The sequence below is a fragment of the Tupaia chinensis genome, unplaced genomic scaffold (assembly GCF_000334495.1).
Source record: "Tupaia chinensis unplaced genomic scaffold, TupChi_1.0 Scaffold000689_1, whole genome shotgun sequence".
Taxonomy (NCBI): domain Eukaryota; kingdom Metazoa; phylum Chordata; class Mammalia; order Scandentia; family Tupaiidae; genus Tupaia; species Tupaia belangeri.
The window spans coordinates 794,724-813,790 of record NW_006160212.1 but is presented as its reverse complement, the minus strand read 5'-3'; the positions used below and the strand labels follow the sequence as shown (position 1 = coordinate 813,790).

Below are 19,067 nucleotides of genomic sequence, written 5' to 3'. Positions count from 1 at the left end.
GATACTTACAAGAATAATTTACAGATACAAATTAATGATACACTACATTTCACAGAAGATTGTAAACATTTGGCTCACTAGTCAATCCTTTCTTTCAGGAAAGTGCTCTTTTGATGACAGATGATAACAGATACACAATAATGTGAGCTAATATTTCAGACAATGCAGAAAAAGGTTTTGATTTGTTTTTCTCTCATAAACAAAAGTTTATCATTTATAATTTTTCTTACCCTAACTGAGGAGCCCAGAGCTGCCCCTGGGGAATCAAGGCTTAGTGCACCCCCAAAGAGCATCTGCCCAGATCTCCCATCCTCTGCACGGTCCATCTCCTGTCTGAGGCCAGGGAAGGAGGAAACGATAGGGGATATGTGACTAGCTGTGGGAGTCCCAGTCTTTGGGAGCTGGAGCAGCCCCCACCCAGGTTTCCCAGCTCAGCTCAGCCCAGCCTCCTTGCCTGCTGGTCCTCCTACCCTGCGAGTCGGGGCTACAGGATTGTTAGATGGAACACAGCTCCATCATCACCCAGGTGTGGAGGGATGATGCTCTGGTGCTCACTAAGCAAGCCTTGGTCCCCAAGTCCTCTCCTAAGAAGCTTTGTGGACGTAATATTGTCAAGTCCCTGTTTGCTGTTTACTCACCCCAGCATGTTGAACAGTCAAGCTCCTGTTCTGAGCTCACTGTGTGCAAAGAGAAAGCCAACATCATCATGAAGTAAATCCTGTGCTACTGTCTCCAGTACTAGCTTTATCAGATCTCAGGACCTCCCTGCTCCCAGAGGTGACAGAGGATGGTCAAGAAGCAATCTGTGCAGTCATTAACCTGAATGAAGCCCTTGTGCATAATTCCTTTAAGCCAATAAACAATGCTGACTTTGTAACACCTGTAGAAATTGAGGGTCCCACCTACCAGGTGTGCGTGATCAAGAAGCCTATGTGGATCAGTTCTTGAGACTAATGGGAAACTTCAAATGTGTTCTCTTCACTGCCAGCCCGACCAAGTTTGCTAGTTCTGTAATGGTCTTAGACAACTGTAGATACTCAGGACCAGTCTGTTGCAGGAGTCCTGTGTGTTCCACCAGGGTTCCTATGTGAAAGCCCTCAGCCACCTGAGGTCCCTTCATCCTAGACAACTCACTTGCTTCTTTGACCTTCTACTCCGAGAATACAGTGCCTGAGCAGTTCCAGTTTAATGACATGGCAGATAAGTTGTTTAACCTGATCCCAATCTTCTGTTGAGTGGAGCAGAGAAATCTATGCCAGCCTTGGGCAGCTGCAGGCCCCTTAGCCCTCTTGGCTCCTGAGCAGTAGCCATCCCATTGGGGAATTTCCCACATTGTACCTTTATGATCATCCTGACATGCAGAGTGGAAGCTGGAGCACCTCATCAAATGGGGCCTGGGAGTAGTGAAAATGACTGAGAGGAGTGCTTGAACAGGCTAGGTGCCAGGCAGACAGGTGTCAGACCAAAGAAGCCCAGAGCTGCTCCCTAAATTGGATTCCTAAGAGATGTGTGTGTGTGTGTGTGTGTGTGTGTGTGTGTGTGTGTGGTAGTTAGAGGGAGAGTTTGTGAGAGAGTGCGTGTATGTATGGCCGTGAACTGTGACCCTGGAATGCAGCATTTCAGGGGAAGAGAAACTGACTCTTCCCAAGTCAATTCCTTTCCTCTCACCCTAAGAGCCACTGAACTCTAAGAATGAAGACTATGGAAGGCTCCATTGCCAAACCATGGCCTGTCGTTGGGGTTGTAAGACCTTTGTCAAAGGGAAAGGAAGGGTCAGAAGCTGCCTTTGGATACCCCAGGCACGCACCTTCCTGATACCTTTCTCCAGCCAGCTGCTGCATACAACGCGAACAAACGAAAATGTCTGGGCAGTTGAGAACTTGTTTCTACCCCAGTGGCCATCAGGTCCTGTGGACTGAGGACTAAACCTGCCTCCTGACCTGGGCCATTTCTATGTTTTGGGAGGACTGAGTGCTGGGCCTGCCTTCTTCACAATATATTTTAATGTAAAAATGTAATTTTTAAAAATTCAGCTTTGGCCGATATGGAGTAACAGGGAACTAATTTACCCTCTTTGCTAAAACAACTAGGTTCAATATATATAAAGCTATAAATGTTAATATTTTTAGTTTAAGTAAAAAAAGTAAATAAATAAATAAAGTGAGTGTTACAATTGTCCCAATTTACCGTCTAGATAAAATTCCTAGGTTTGGGTACAGGGAAAGTAAACCAAGTTTGAACCTTGAAATCTTCAACAGAATATACAAAAGCAAAGTATGGACAAGGCCAAGACAGGTAGATTTCACTTGAGAGAATGAGAGTGAGAAGAAAAATGCACTGCACAGAGGAAACTTTGCAAATATGCAGAAGGTCTCTATCAAGATTTTAGCTGAGTATTGCGCATTTAGTGTTCATAAAAAAATTAACTAAGACTGGGGACAGAGACACTCAAGATGATTAAAGCAAGCAATCTTTAGAGCTTTCACAGGACTGGTAATATTTTATATTACTACCAGCCACTGTCACAGTCCATGGGACAATGGTGGCATGAGGAGAAAGAGTTTGGTTTGGTAGTAGAGGAAAAATGGGCCTTAGAAGAAGTGCGACTCTTGTTACACAATAATGAGTTAAGAGTGAGACCTTATATGATAAAACAGTTTCCAAGAATATATCTGTATCCTAGAACTCAAGTTAAAGAACACAAAATGCTAGGAATCTTCAAAAAGTTTATAGCAAATGTGAATTATGAAAAACCTATACATGAATTTCAAAGAAATTTTGCATAAAATATGTGCTTCCATCATAACATAGTAGTTAAGTATTGTGCAAAGGAAGTCAGATCCCATGTGACCAACCAGAGGTCAAGTCTCAGCCCCAGTAATTTAAGAGACATGCTGGGCTTACACTCCTATGACCAGGATCTTGAAACGATAGAGAACTGGAGAAGAAAGGTTGGTGTTGTGACCAGGCTTCATTGGGAAGTGCTTCATATCTCTCTCTTCCTGGCTCTTTCTCTCTCATTCATACATGTACCTTCTGGCATAAAAAATAATAAAAAAATAAATCTATATCAACTTGTGATAACATGTCTTAACAGTATATAGTTTGAGGCACTAAGACATAAATTTGATAAGAGCCCTTATCAGAGCAGCATGAATTTTGTTAAAATGAAGCAGAAGCAAACATTAAATTTATTGTGAAACATAGGTGGAAGAATGGGGAAATCATTGATTCTTTAAATGCTGGTGGGGACAAGTTTCAAAAAAAATAAGCACTTTGCAAGTGGATAACTTCTTTTTAGAAGGGATGAGAAAATGCAGAAGATGCTAACAGCAGTAGACCATCTACATCAATTTGTGAGAAAAAAATTAATCTTGTTCATGCACTGATTGAAGAGGACTGATGATTAATAGCAGAAACAATAGCCAACATCACAGACGTCTCAACTGGTTCAGATTGCACAACTCTGGCTGAAAAATTAAAGTTGGGTAAACTTTCTGCAGGATGAGTGCCAAAACCGTTGAGCCCAGGTCAGTTACACAAAAGAGTAGAGTTTTCAATGGAAATTTTAAAGAAGTGGTTTCAAGATCCTGAAACAGATCTTCAAAGAACTGTAACAGGAGATGACATGTGGCCTTATTAGGATGATGCTGAAGACAAGACACAGTGACAGGAGCAGCTACCAGGAGGGGCAGGGGTCTAGTCAAAGCGATAGTGAACCTAGCAAGAGGAAAGGTCATGGCAACAGGTTTTTTAGGCTGTCAGAGGCATTTCCTTGTTGAGTTTGTGGACAGCCACAGAGTGATAGTATATGCTTACTAGGAGAATTTTGAGTATTTTGAAAAAGTTAGAGGACGTTTTAGCACAAAAACACCTGGAAAACTTCACCAGAGAGTCCTTCTCTACCACACAAATAATCCTGTTCATTTTTCTCATGAAACAAGGGTAATTTTGTTAGATTTTCAATAGAAAAACACTAGGCATCCACCTTAAAGTTCTGATTTAGCTACTTCTGACTTTGTGTTTCTTAGTCTTAAAAAAATCTTCAAGGGGCATGCACTTTTCTTCAGCTCATAATGCAAACACAAGCAAACAAACAAAAACTGCATTGCTGTGGTTAACCATTTAGGACCTTCATTTCTTTAAGATTGGACTAAAAGGATTGTAGAAAGTATCTTGAATGTGATGAAGCTTATATTGAGAAATACAATTTTTTTCACTTTCATCTTTTAATTTTTTTTCTTAAATTTTGAAAGTTTCCTCTGTACAAATACAAAATACAAAACTAAGACCCAAAGAGGAAAACTTTGCAAGGTCTGGCAAAAAGTCTCTTTACAATCCAAATGATGTATAGCAATTGAATGCGTAAATAATAATAGTAATAATAATAATAATTGGCAGCAAAATTAAAAAAAACAATAAAAATATGATTTTTAATGAAGAGAACAATTAGTCAATCAAACCTACCTAGTGGCAGTAAAATAGTTTTCATATTGTATATCATATGTTCAAGAAATTAAATGAGTTGAGGGTATTAAGCAGAGACATAGTATAAAGTTCAGAATAATTTTTTAATCTTTAAAATATTTTTATTCAGTCAAAAATATGTAAATAGTCTGTTTAGTTTATTTTTTATAAGTTCTTATTTACATTTAATTGTTGTCCATCCTTGGGGTTCAATATATTATAAATTTCTAAGATTGAAAATTACAACGTATAAGGTGAAACATTCTGATGAGATTATCTATGAAGTCTATACTGCAGAAGTTAAATTACTAAATGAAAGATATTACAGGAAAAATTATACGAATTAAACAGACAAGATATAAGGGTTTTAAAAACGGAATGAATATTAATGAGTTGTGGGACTTCTAGAGACTTGATGTACATGTAAATAATGCTTCTGAGTAAAGAGATAAGAAAGACAGAAAAAATATATACTTAAAGAAATTAAAACCTAGAATTTTCAAACAGAAAGATAACTATAAAATCATAAATCTAGGAAGCTCAATGAACCCCAAGCAATTAAACATGAATGCACTTACACCAAAGGTAAATAAATTACTTAAAACCACTGGTGCACAGAGACATTTTCAAACTTCCAGGAGAGAATGGCACATTATATACAAAATATAAAAGTTAACAAAGATAATATATTTTACATTAAAAGTGACTCAAGACAAAAAACAGCAGAGTAACATTTTAAAGAATATTGAATAAAAACTGTTTTCTTAGCATACTCAGAAAAAATATCTTCCAAAAACAAAAATGTGATGGAAACTGTTTAGACATGCAAAAGATGAAAGAATAAATTACCAACAGACCTGTACTTAAATAAAAAAAAATTCTCAATACTACATGGATTTTTGGATATATAAAAAGTAAATAGTGGGGGGACCAGCAGTTGACATAATGGCTATGTCACTGGACAACCATGTAGTTGACTGTGGCTCTAGTCTTGGACTCAGTGGCTTAAACTCACTCTGGGAGCAAATGCTTGCATGCCCAAGATCCCAAGAGGAGAATGGAGGAGAAAGGATTACTGCATGGCCATCCCCTGGGGGTGATTTCTCACTTTCTGTCTCTCTCTGTCTTCCTGGTGAGCACACAGCCTATAGCAAAAACATCTCAAAACAAAACAAAACAAAACAAACAGTTAATAGTGGGGCCAGCAGAAGGTGTAATGGTCATAGGACTTTCAAGAGGTCAATTGCAGTTCAAGTCCCAGACCTGGCAACTTAAAACTGACACCATATGCATGTGTTTGGTTGCCCAATATCTTGAGAGGAGAATGGAGGAGAAGGGATTGTGGCATAGCCATTTTGTCTCACTTTATCTTTCCTGCAAGCACATGCACTCTATAGCAAAAATCTCTCTAAAATAAATAAATAAATAAATAAATAAATAAATATAATAAATAAATTTGAGATTATCACCTGATTACTTTGGACTCCTTATGACTCTGAATAAACAAGGAAAGTCTGACTGTACTTTATGAGGTGCCAATCAGGAATAATTTATGCTGATTATCATAAATAGTAACTATATGAGTAAATGTATTAAAATATTAAAATCCATTTAAAAGTTAATTGATGATGTAGAAGGAAAATAATGAAAATGCACTGCATTGTGTAATCCATAGCATGTTTAAAAATATAATTACAATGAAAAAACCCAGAGACAGAAAATGAATATGTATCATTTTAAGTTTCTTAAACATAAAGAGTTATAATGTTACTTGAAGAAGGTGGACCGTGGGACCAGCAGTTGGTATAATGGCTATGTAGCTAGACTCCCATGTAGTTGACCATGGTTCGAGTTCCAGGCCCAGTGGCTTAAACTCACGCTAGGTGCACATGTGTGCATGCCCAAGATCCTGAGAGGAGAATGGAGGAGAAGGGATTCCGGCATGGCCATGCCCTCTGGGGGACATTTTCTCGCTTTTCGCCTCTCTGTCTCTGTCTTTCTGGTGAGTGCATGTGCCTTATAGTAAAAACCTCTCAAAAAAAAAAAAAAAAAAAAAAGGAGCTGTACCGTAGTAAGTTAAAAATGTATACTATGAAGCTAAAAGCAACACCTATTTATCATCTATCTAGCTATCATCTATCTACCTATATACTTCCTAAAAAATATTTCTCAATCCTAGAGTCTAGCAACTGTCATGGTGGTAAAGGCCCTGTACTCCCACATAACTGACCATAGTTTGAGTCCCAGATCCAGTGCCTTGAAATCATGCCAAGTGAGTATGCATGTGTGCTCAAAATCCTGAGAGGAGAGTGGAGAAAAAGGGTCATCCACTATGGTTATCCAATCTGGGGAAGGAAGGTGATTTCTGTTTCCTTCTCTCTCAGTGTTTCTCTGTCTTTGTCTAGCAAGCACAATGCCCTATGGCAAAAACCTAAAAATAAAATAAATTCTTATCCTAAAGAATACAGAAAAAAGAAGAAACAGAAAGCAAAAAACAAATGGATCAAAACAAAATCTTAGAGTAAATGAATCAGTATAAACACAATCATGTCATTAATCACATTAAGTCTAAATAAGCTAAACATTCAAATTAAGTGGCAGAGATTGTGATATCGAATAAAAAAGAAATCTAGACGAAGCATCATATTACCTGGAATAAAATCACTTTAATCCAAAAAAACAGAACAACTAAAAAATAAAAGGATAAAAATATATATGTCATGGTAAGAGAAACCAAAGGAAACCTGAAGAGGCATTATTGATTTATATTACAACTTTATATGGAAAATTTGATAATTTTATCATTTTTACTTTATATTTACTTTATTTTGAAAATATTAGTTCATGCCCTTTTTTTCTTTTTTTTTTTTTTGAGAGATTTTCACTGTAGGGCGCGTGCGCTCGCCAGACAGACAGAGAGAGACATAGAGACAGAAAGCGAGAAATCACCCCCCAGGGGGGATGGTCACGCAGCAATCCCTTCTCCTCCATTCTCCTCTCAGGATCTTGGGCACGCACGCACACGCGTCCGGCGTGAGTTTTAAGCCACCGGGTCCGGGACACGAACCGCGGTCGACTATGTGGGAGTCCAGTGACATAGCCATTACGCTAACTGCTGGTTCCCATCCTTTGCCCTTTTGACCTGATCATTGACATGTGCTTGGTACTCCAATTTTGTCTTTAAAATCCTTCCCCTGCATGTGGGGATTGCCTTGGGGAGACAGTCTTTCAGGATAAGCTGCCCCTTCTCTTTGCTTTGTGCTTTACAATAAAGCTGTACTTTCCTTAAAAAAATAAAATAAAGTATTAGTTTCATGGGGAAAAATACTATCAAGAAGCACAACAACTTTATTGAGCTAGAATTTGAGATTATCACCTGATTGCTTTGGACTCCTTGTGACTCTGAGTGAACAAGGAAAGTCTGGCTGTACTTTACTAGGTGCCAATCAGGAATAATTCATGCTTATTAGCATACATAAGTTTGTTTCATTACATAATAGAGGTAAGAAATAGTATGTTCAGACTATGGAAGATTTACATCTTATTACTACTACTTACTGTAATTATAAGTAATTAAAAACTACAACAACCCAGTTGAGGCAGAACTTCTAATCTCTCAGACCCTTTAGGAATCATTATTTGGTAATGAGACCCGGCAAAGAAGAAACTATAACTACATGACTTGTTATAGAATAAAGATCATCATTGTTATTAGTGTTTCTTTCTTATTTTGTTACCAATATGACTTTATACATATATTAATCAAATATTTTTCTTATTCCCTTATCATCCAATTTAAAGTATATTAATGATTAAGCTTCTATCACAGTATATATTTATTTTAATTACTAGATGGCATGTGCACTTGCCTGAGAAAAATGGAGAGAGAGAGAGAAAGTGAGAAAGCACCTCCCATGGGCTATAGCCACACTACAATCCCTTCTCTTATAGTTTTCCTTCCAAGATTTTAGGTATGCACACATAAAATGCCCATGTGTATTTCAAGCTATCAGATCCAAGGATAGATTTGCTGTCAGTCATATGAGATTCAACCACCTCAACCAACACACTACCGACTGACCCACATCATGTTTTTAATTAATAGAATGCAAAAAGAATAGGGAGCATCACTCAAAAACTTTGCATCCTCTTGGAAACGGGGAAAGGATTAATGCATTTTTCATATATATATATATATATATATATAGTATAGTTTTCTCATTTTTAGGCAGACTATTATCTTTGTTATTATCTTTATTTGAAGATCAATCGTGTATTAAGGAGCTATGCATGGGTGCCAAGTTGAGAGGAGAGAATGGTGATGGTCAGTTTTAGATGTCAACTTGGGGGGGTGATAGTCCCAAGTCATCTAAACACCGAACTAAGTGTTTCTCTAAGGTATCTTTCAAGTGTGATTAACATTTGCTATTAGTTGATGTTAAAGAAGATTACCCTAGATAATGTAAGTGCGGTATATCCATCAGTTAAAAGTTCTTATGAGAAGAATGAGGTTTCCCTGAAGAAGGAATTCCTCATTGTAAACTGAGGCTTCAACACATGCCCCAAATTTCTAGCCTGCCTTTCCTAATGGCCTGCCCAATGGATTTGAACCTACTGAACCTAACCTAACGATTGCATAATTCAATCCTTTGCAGTAAATTTCTCGTTATCCCACTTACTTTATTTTTCTAGCTGAACCCTGATCAATACATATATGTACTAAAATTTTAATGATGACTTTCTCTAGATAATATTTTCAGTAATTTCCCCCTTTCTTGCTCATTTGAATCAAAATGAAGAGTTTTCCTTTTTAAAATGAAGAAATGGATGTTCTTCTCTATTAAGTTTATTTTGATATTTCTACTCTTTTTACCTTTAATTGTTTTATTATCATATAATCTTATCAGGTTCTTTTCACTGCATTGCCATTATTTGTGTCCCCTTTTTCCACATCCTATTTTATTCACTCTCATGCAAGGGTAAATCTGCACAAACATAGATCAATACATAGGGTAATCAGATTACACATGTTGAATTAAAATTTTCCTAGTAACATTATGATATATGGTCCACATTCTGACATCTGTGCTCTATAGTCGTCAGGTTAAAACTCATGAGGTATATATAGATATATAGAGCCAGAGTGCATATGTTCACCAGAGAGAGAAAAAGCACTGACCAATGGGGCATGAATATGTCACAAACCATTGTCCTCCATTGCTCTAGCCAATCAAGATTTTAGGTACACATACACATGTTCCTAACATTTTTTATTATATTTTACCTTTTCAAGCTACCAGATCCCAGGATTCAAAACATAGCTGACCATATGGGATCTGGCTACCTATACACAGGCTTTATTCAGCACTATGGAGCCAACCCAGTCATCAGGCGTATCTTTTTTTTTCAGAGATATTTTTGCCAGAAGGTGTATGTACTTGGCAGAGGGAGAGAGAGACAGAGAGACAGAAAGTGAGAAATAATCCTCAGGGGGGGATGGTCAATCTTCAATCTCTCTCCAGTCTCCTCTCAGGATTTTGGGCACACATGCACATGTGCCTGGCATGAGTTTCAAGCTGTTGGGTCCAGGACTTGTATTGCAGTCAGTCATGTGGGAGTCCAGCGACCATCACCACAGAATCTCCTGGTCTCATCAGGCATATCTTAATCCCCGAGATATTATCTCATTTCCTGAGCTCTATTTCTGTATTTTTTGAGTCTTAGCATCTCTCACAAGGTCTTATCTTATCAATTCATGCATAACACTTTTAGATTAAATATGTGACTTGCAACAGACAAAAGCACTGGAGCAAAGCCTTGAGCAAGAAAAGTAAAAGAAGGTTAAAGCAAATAGAATCCAATTTTCTCATCAGTGTGTGACACCCTACACAATCACAACCTGGACAAGACAGAGACTCCATCTTTCCTTGGGATTTGTTTTGTATTGAATTTATGACACAAGTATACCAATTATTGGCTTCAAAGAAGGAGTGGTTGGGGACAAAATTAGAGAAGATGTAGTCAGTCTAACTATTACAGTGTAAAGTGAAGGGACTTAACCGTACAGCAACATGTTGATATGTGAAGTTGTTGGCTCCATGCCCCTAAGTGTAGCACTTGCTTACTAATGACCAACTAATAGAAAATGTTTGTTGCACTAGTATTTTACAAAACCAGTTTGAAACAGTTAAGTTTATATCCACGCATATGTATACACCTACATAAATAAATATAAATACACACACACACACACACACACACAAATCTCAAACTAATGATATAAATTATGATTCGAGAGAATTAGTTCTTGGTTTTCTTTTCCGGCTAATAACTGAAGTCCGCGCAGCTGCTTATACTTGCTGTCATGATTGAATCTCTTAGAGTATAGAAAATAGATTTTAGAAAGTTTTCATTGGGTCATACGAGATCCTATCTGTTTCCCAACATCAAGGCTAATATTGACATGAGACACAATGTATCCAAGTCCTTTAATAATCACTTTCCATTTTACTATCATGTTTCCCCTACCAATTGTTCAGTTAAATTCAATATGTTCTTGTTTTAACCACTGGTAATTTCTACCCAAGGACCTCACTTCTCTCTTCTACCTCCATCAGTAAGACTTCTGCCAATAGAATTTCATACTAGAATCCAAAATCTAACTCTTCATCCATCTACTCATTTGGCAGCATGGTTTTTAGAATCTTCTAGAACTTCAGTTCTGCCATGATTATAACCACCTGCCTTGCTATCCTCATATGAAACTCAACCTAACGATAGAATCCCTGTTGAAAATTATCCCTAATACTGACTACCTGCTTGTTTGTATTTATTCATTTCCCAATTTATTTGTTTCTACTCCTTTACAATAATATTCCCCTTCTCAATATACAAATTTTGTTTTACCTCATTTCCTCAGATCAGTGATTATTTAGTGTTAAGTGGTGAAATGTATTGTTATGTTCTTCTCTGTTTGTAGCTTTAAAAAGTCATCACTCTGTTTTTCATCTACATCTCCTATGGTATACAAAAGTACAAGCCAGTTTCCTGCCATAGCTTCTTACTTATTGACCCAGCAAAGTTAGAAATCAGTTGAATTTTGTATATAATCCTGTGCAGCAAAGAGGAATCAGCTTTTGAAGTGGACCTACTTTTATCCTTTGCATAAATTAGCAAGAGACAAAGCAATATGGTGACAGCGTTCTTCAACATCAAGCCAAATAATAATACAAGGAATCATGGATAGAGCTTCATCTAAAATAAAGAAATTCCACATCTCCCAAAAAAGTTATTGGCTTCAAGAATGAAAATAAAAGAAGCATATTTATCTCAATCCAAATACAGACACAAGAAAGACAAACTGGGACTATACAGTGAAGTAGCTTGCAGGATAATACATTGAAAACTGTAATTGCGCATAAATCATGCACAAAGTAGAAACCACAAATTCTGTATTTGGCAAGCCTTCGATTCCTTTGCATAATTCTTTCATTTTCATCTTGCTGTTTCCATTCTCCTCTCATAGAAATAGCTACATAAAACAAAGACATAAACTGTATGCAATTAAAATGGGAAAATAGCTGAAAGGAATGTATTGATAATTATGTTAAAATCTATAACGTAAGGATTCTTGCATTGTTAGGCATCTAATTTGTCATGTGTTGACATCAGCATCTCAGTTCTCTCCAACATCTGAAGCTTTGTTTTAGCCAATTTCTTTTAGAGTGAACAAACTTATATTCCATTGAATTGACAAAAGTATAACTATACCCGATAGAAAGAGACCTTGAATAAACCTCTAGCAGCCAAGTGGCCTTTGGTGAGGACAGAATGATTAGTGCGGGGCAGAGCTAGGGAAGACAGTTTCCATAGTCTGAAGCTTTGCTAAAGTGGTGGCCATTTATAAGGTTGGAAGGTGTTGACTAAAAGGAGAAGAAAGCCCATTTAGAGACATGGATATATTGGGTCGCTGGAAAAGCCATGACGTATTTTTGAATAGAAAAATACGTCAATGACTTCCAATGCCCCAATATATGTAATCTTGCTTTATCTTCATGACCTTGAGTAAGTGAGTCTACTTGGAAAGAAGAGTGTGTTGTCTTTATTTAAATGGGAAGGTGCTGGATAGCATTCCTCTGTCTTTTCTTTTAATTATTGCCATCTTGAGCATGAAGTTGGATATAAATGATCTCTCCTTTCTGTCACAACCTATTCAAACAATAAAAGCCCTAAATCTCACTTTGAGACTTAAATGTTGCATTGGAACTTAAGGGAAAACCTTGCTCTGATATTAAAATATTAAGTTGAGAAGCAATATCGTATACTGCTTTTGAGAAAGACTACACAGTTCTTTCTGAATGAAAATCTCAGATGAAACATCAGCTCAAATGATTTACCAGGCTAAGCGGCCTTTTTTTGTATTTCAATTTCCCCAATTATAAAATTGTAATAATAATAGTACTAACATTTAGAATCTTGTGGGATTAAAGTATAACATACACAAAAATTATTTAGTAAATTGCCTAACATTAACTGTAATTTAAACATTTTTTACTTTTAAAATATTAAAGAAAACTAATGAAAAGGAACAAATAAGATGGAGTAATGGTAAGATTTAGTAGGTAATAACATAGGATGATGTAGAAAACAGTTTTTTTTTTTTTTACTGTGTTCAATATTTTTATAACTCATTATTGTTCTTTGAAATAGATAATGTTATTATCTCCATTTTAAAGACAGGAATACTGAGGACTACTTTGTCAAGATTTATACAGGTAACAACTGACAGAATTTGACCAAGAAAATAGAAACTGAACCCTTTATCATTATATATATATATTTTCATTTTATAAAAATAGTTTTTGGGTTTTTGTTTGTTTTTAGGTTTTGCGATAGGGTACTTGTGTTCACCAGAGAGAGATAGTGAGAAAGAAAGTGAGAAACCATTCTCTGCCCAGGGGAGATGGTGACACTGCAATCCTATTGCCTCCATGCTCTTCCTGGGATTTGGGGCAAGCACACACTTACATCAGTGTAATTTTCAAGCCTCCAGGTGCGGGACTCAAAACGAGGTCAGGTTTGTAGGAGTCTAGTGCCTTAACCACCACATCACCTGCTACCCTTTAGAAATAGATGTTAATTCCTTATTAAATTTTAATAAGTCTAATAAAAATATAAAATAAAAATGGACATTTATTCATATTGTCTATGTTTTCTCTTCCCTCCCTCTAGTGGGATGTCATGAGAAAAATGTTTGGATAAGCAGTTGGGATATTTCCATTTTTGTTGCTGACTGGTAAAGGGACCGGGGTAGAACATGTGAAAGCCTACTGAAAACATATAAAAGACCATATACATGAAAGATACAGCAAAACATTTGCAGAGGCTGTTGCAGAATGTGGTACACTAACGGAATCTTATTAATTATCTTATTTATACTGCATATGCCTACTGCCTGAATCTCACAGTGGGTAAACTCCTAAAGATAAAACAAAGATTGAAGATGTTGTATTACAAACATTTCAGATACTATATTCATTAAAAGGATACCCTCTCCTTCTCTATTAACTGGTTTCTGGCCTGCTCAGTTCTTTACAATGTTTCTCAATCAGATGAAGCTTCCTTTGTCTTTACACCCAGGTATATTGACACATTTTCTCCTTGATTTGCAGCATTGAGAAGAGTACAGGCACTAGAAGAGACAAAAAAAAAAAAATCTAGTCCAAGGAGCCCTGCGGATAATTATTGTTAAAGTTCATTACGGTGGCAATGGAGAGAAATAGAGCATTCATAATTTGGTTAAGGAGGAACTTGAACATCAAAGCCGACTGCTACTGTGTGGAGCAGTGTCAAAGTGACATGGTTTGCTCTGCTTTGGAGTGGGTTGTGCACCACTCAACAAATCTTATATAAGCACTGGATGAAGCATGGCGAAGGCAGAAAGCAGCAATTAGATCAAGGCTTGGCCCCATAGGGAGCTGAGTCACAGAGTCAAAATTGGTGAAATTAGTAAATAGGCACAGTGTTTAGAACTTACCATCTCCCCTTCTTTGTGTCTCTACCTGTTCTTTTCTCTGGTCTCAAATAACGTCTCACATTAACTTCACTAATCTAAAGTGCTCTGCTGTGTCTGATTCCAAAGCCTTGGAGCAGTAGCATGTATATATAGCTTTTGTTGTTTAATTTGCATTGAATCATAGACTCCTATTTTAAAGGCAAGGAAGTTCGCCCAATCAATGCAGAAGAGGTGGCATCTCTTACACTTTTATATTATAGTTGCTGATCTTTAAACTATAATGTTTATGTATCCACATAGTGTTAGGATTTAGAAATCATATTTTACAAATAAGAAAACTGAAGTTCCCGTTAGTCAAGTAGCTGGTCCATACTATAAAACCAATCAAGTCAGGATTCAGCAACACATCTAACAAGATCTGAAATATAAACATTTTTCCCATCATGTTGCTTAGCATAAATGTGCTCTGTAAGAGACAATGTAGTCCACTTCCCCCAAGTATTTTATGACAAGTGAAAAGCTCACTATTCTGTGTTGTTGATTGTTTCTAGAATTCAGTATCGGGATAAACAAAAAAAGGAGACGCCTTTATGAACAGAAGAACCTAGTTCACATCTTTTAAATCACAAGCTTTGATGTCTCTGCTTACCTTTTCGTTTGTTATTTTTGAAGTGATTATTTTACTGAGTCACGTTATTTACTTGCAATTACATAAGCTCAGCAAATGTCTATGCTTTACCTCTTCAAAGCACGAGTTAAATTGGTAGAAGACTCCCACAAGTACTCTGTCCTTTCTTACTCATGGTCTTTCCATTTCTGCTGGCATAGTTAGTGTTTTCTCCTCTGAATTTTCTGAAATGCTGTTTCAGGTCCCTCCTGTGACTTTGAAAAAAGCACGTGTCATTTTAAAGCATATATCAATAGCTGTGTAGCCAATTCTTCCTTTACAACTAGAGTGGGTTTGGGGTAAAGATGGGTCCATCAGGGAAAAAAAAAAGAAAAGAATGTGCCTGCTTTTCCTTTCTTCCAGAAGGTGTGTGTAGTGATGATGTATTTCAGAGCCTTGAGATGGCACCATAATTCATGCAGGGTCACACAGAATTTGAGTACGGAGTGCAGAAGAGTTAAGTGTCTCACTTTATTGTGTCAGCATTTCCAAACAAAGAGTGAAATTATCTTATGATATGCCAAAATTGAACTTCTCAAAGAAGTAACTTTTAGAGGAAGCAAAGAAACTTTTAAAGTTTTGTAGCACTTTTATTGGGAAAAAAATTCCATTTTAATACTGAAATAATTCCTCTGCAATCAAATGGAAGATTTCTTAAAGGATGTTTATGCTAGAGGTTTTATTGTGCTAGCAAAATAGTTTCTCTTTTATGGCTTATCGCAGCAGAACAAGGAAAACCCTGCCTAGCAAAATGCCTCCACATGCCAAATGACGGGGTCTAAGGAGCTTTCAGGAAACCAAGAAATCTGATCACTGCTGAGGGCAGTTTAATACTTTTAATACAAAAATTACTTAAGCTTTGCTTTTCTCACTACTGATTCTCTAATGGAATGAGAGTTCAAAGTGTATTTTGATGGTCATTTTTCTTTTTTCTCAGCTCCTACTAACACTCAAAAAATCTTTGCTAATAAGCAGTATCTCAATAAATATTTATAAACATTCTGTACAAAGCTCTTAGCAGGATATTAGGGGAATACATAAACATAAGTGTATTTGCCTTCTAGAATTGTGTGGATCAACAAAGTATGAATAATACTGTTTTAAAAACTAAAGCAATAAATGCAGTGTCCAGAAACTGGTCCAGAAAAAGACATGCTGTGAGAATGTAGTCCCTCTCCCAAACTGGAAACTTACAGCAAAGAAACTTGATGTGTTTAGGGTGATGAGCATTTTTAATGCTCTCATTTGGACTGCACAACATAGAATAATGGCCACAGGGGCACATTTTTAAACATTTGTTTAAGTTTTCATATTCTAAGTGATAGAGTGGTTTTCTGAAGCTCATAAATAGGATTTGAAACAAGGGCTTTGACCCTGAGCCCGCTGTTTTGATAGATTCTCTGTTTTTTCCTTTGGCTTGATTTGCTGGCAGTACTAACAAGAAAACTGAGACTGATCCTCAGCAGGGAGTTTATCAAAAGTCTAAGCTCCAAAGCAGTCAAACTTGAGTTTGGATTTTAGCCCCAATGTGGAACCACCATGATAATATACGAGGAAGAGGAAATAGGAAGGGGGACACACTTTACCAGGCACTACACTGGACAAGGAAGAGCATCTCTGGAAATCCTTAGCACAGGCTTACTATTACACTACTTTTGTTTGTTTGTTTTTGTTACATGAGCTAAACTACACTTACCTGTTTTAATGGGATTGATTGCCTAAGCGAATAATGTTGAAGAATATCTCTGGTTAGAACAGCATTTTCTCAGGACCCAGGAAAACAGTAAAAAGAAGGTGTTTAGAGGATATTGAGCTGGTAATAGGGTTATTATTTATTTATACAATATATATTTGATGAATTCTAATTTGGGGCAAGCACTGGAGGTGTGGGCGTAAATAATATAAGGCTTTGCAAAATGTACATTAAAATAATGTGACCATGATGAAAGAAATACCTGCACTCTATGAGCACATTGAAACTAACTCAGAAATAGAGTGAGGTGGGAGAACTAGGAATTTTTCTCTGGAAAGAAAGTCTTTACTATGAAACTTGGAGCAGGCACTATGGAAGAGTTGGAGAGCTGGAGGGTGTTTGAGGAAGGGGAACAAATGCCTAGAGGTAAAAAGAGGGCCAGGGAGATAAAAGGAGATGCCCTATGGACCGTGTGTTGCTCAGAGGCCCTCATTCCACTCTGCAGAATCTCTGATTCAGATGAGGTGTTTCTATGCCACAATCTGAGTCTGACTTCAAGAAAGGAAGAGGCTAGTGGTCAAGACTTGACTATCTCTAGGCCCCTTGAATTTAAGCATGTATAATGTTAAACAGTTTAGAGATACAAGATGGAAAATTACCTACTGAAGATAACAGGTATGGTAATATTTTTGATTGGGCCAATATTGAGTGTATTCTGGATGGGAAAAATCAGTTTGTATGCTGTAATGATATACAGTAAATTAATATAAATTAAATTTAAAAATATATATGTATAATATTATTTCAGTTTGCTGTTACATAATTTTATGTACCCCCCCCCCACAAGCTAAATGGAGCCAAATGTTCATGTGTGGGAATCTAATGCGGGGTGTCTCTATTTATTACTATCAGCCTCTGCTACTTGTGTTAGTCAGACTGATAAAAATTAGCTTCTGTGTTTTAACTTTTGCCTCCCCTCCAAAACCATGTGTCTTGTCTTTCCTTGATAATGGGTCGCCTGGAAGAGAAATGAACGATCTTTACAACCTGCCATTCGAATACAAGGAATAAGGGCACATAAGAAAAAAAAAAAAAAAGAAAGAAAGAAAAAAGAAAAAGATGTAGGCCAGCAGGAGGAGTGGAAGTTTAGGTTCTGGATCGCAGATGGCTGACTATGAAGCTCAAGTTTCAGATGAGGTGCCTTGAAAATCACACCTGGCATATGTACTACATGCCCCAAATCCGGAGGTAATGGAGAAGAAGGGATTCCAGTCTGGCCATCTCCCTTAGGGAGTGAGTTCACACTTTTTCTTTCTGGCAAATGCACACACCCTATAACAAAAATCTTAAATAATGGATAAAATGAATTTGCAGGGGTACAAAAGTTCAGCTGGAGATAGGATTCCCTCACTGATGACTAACAATGTTGGTCTCACACCTGGTCTCTAAGAATGCCTCCATCAAAGGAAATTCAGAAAATGGTCTTGATGAAGAAAGAACTGGCTTCAGTCAAGCTTATCTTTTACAAAACTAAGGTCTGTGTATTGCAAATGGAGTGAAGATGGTTTAGTCTGGCTCCCTCACCTTCTATCTTATCAGTGTTTGAAAGCCACAAGATAAACAATTTATGTTATTCGTTGCACTGCACTTGTGTAATTGTTACATAATTATGACTTTGCTGTTTTGTGCCATTGAATATAACATGCCTATGCCTGTGCAATGGTCTGTTTTTGACAATGAGTCACTACCGTCTGCAGCCCCTTTAGAGAAAGGAGCACTTGGTCAGTCCTGGTCAGTGACGCTCTGCCCAGTTAGCTAGCCCTGCTCTACTGGGCCTTGGTTCAGCCTGGTGAGCCTGATGGCTCAGCTCAGCTCAGCACTGTATGTTGTGAGCTTCTGCTCCTAGAGGGAGAAAAGTGCTCCATAAACAATCTCTGCATATATTACTAGCTGCAAGAGGGAGAAAGTGCCCTAGACAGCTGCTATGCACTTTGCAAGTCTACTAAGAGTTCTGTGAGTGACTACTAAGCTTGGGCAATAAATAACATAACATTAGTGCCTTGCAACTTTTTCCAACTCCCTGCATCTCTGTTTGATCCACCCTTCAGAAGAGGAAAGAACCTCACAAAATAGACTCTTTATCAAAATATTTTCTACTTCTCTGGGGAAATCCAGCACCAGCCAACAAAAGGGGAAGAAAAAAAGAGATCTGTTGTTGGTGTCCT

General features: G+C 37.2%; 1 pseudogene; it reads left to right on the top strand.

The window, feature by feature from the left end:
* The first annotated feature begins 499 nt into the window (after positions 1-499).
* LOC102487492 (carboxy-terminal domain RNA polymerase II polypeptide A small phosphatase 2 pseudogene) lies at positions 500-1,284 on the top strand (annotated as a pseudogene).
* Positions 1,285-19,067: the final 17,783 nt, after the last annotated feature.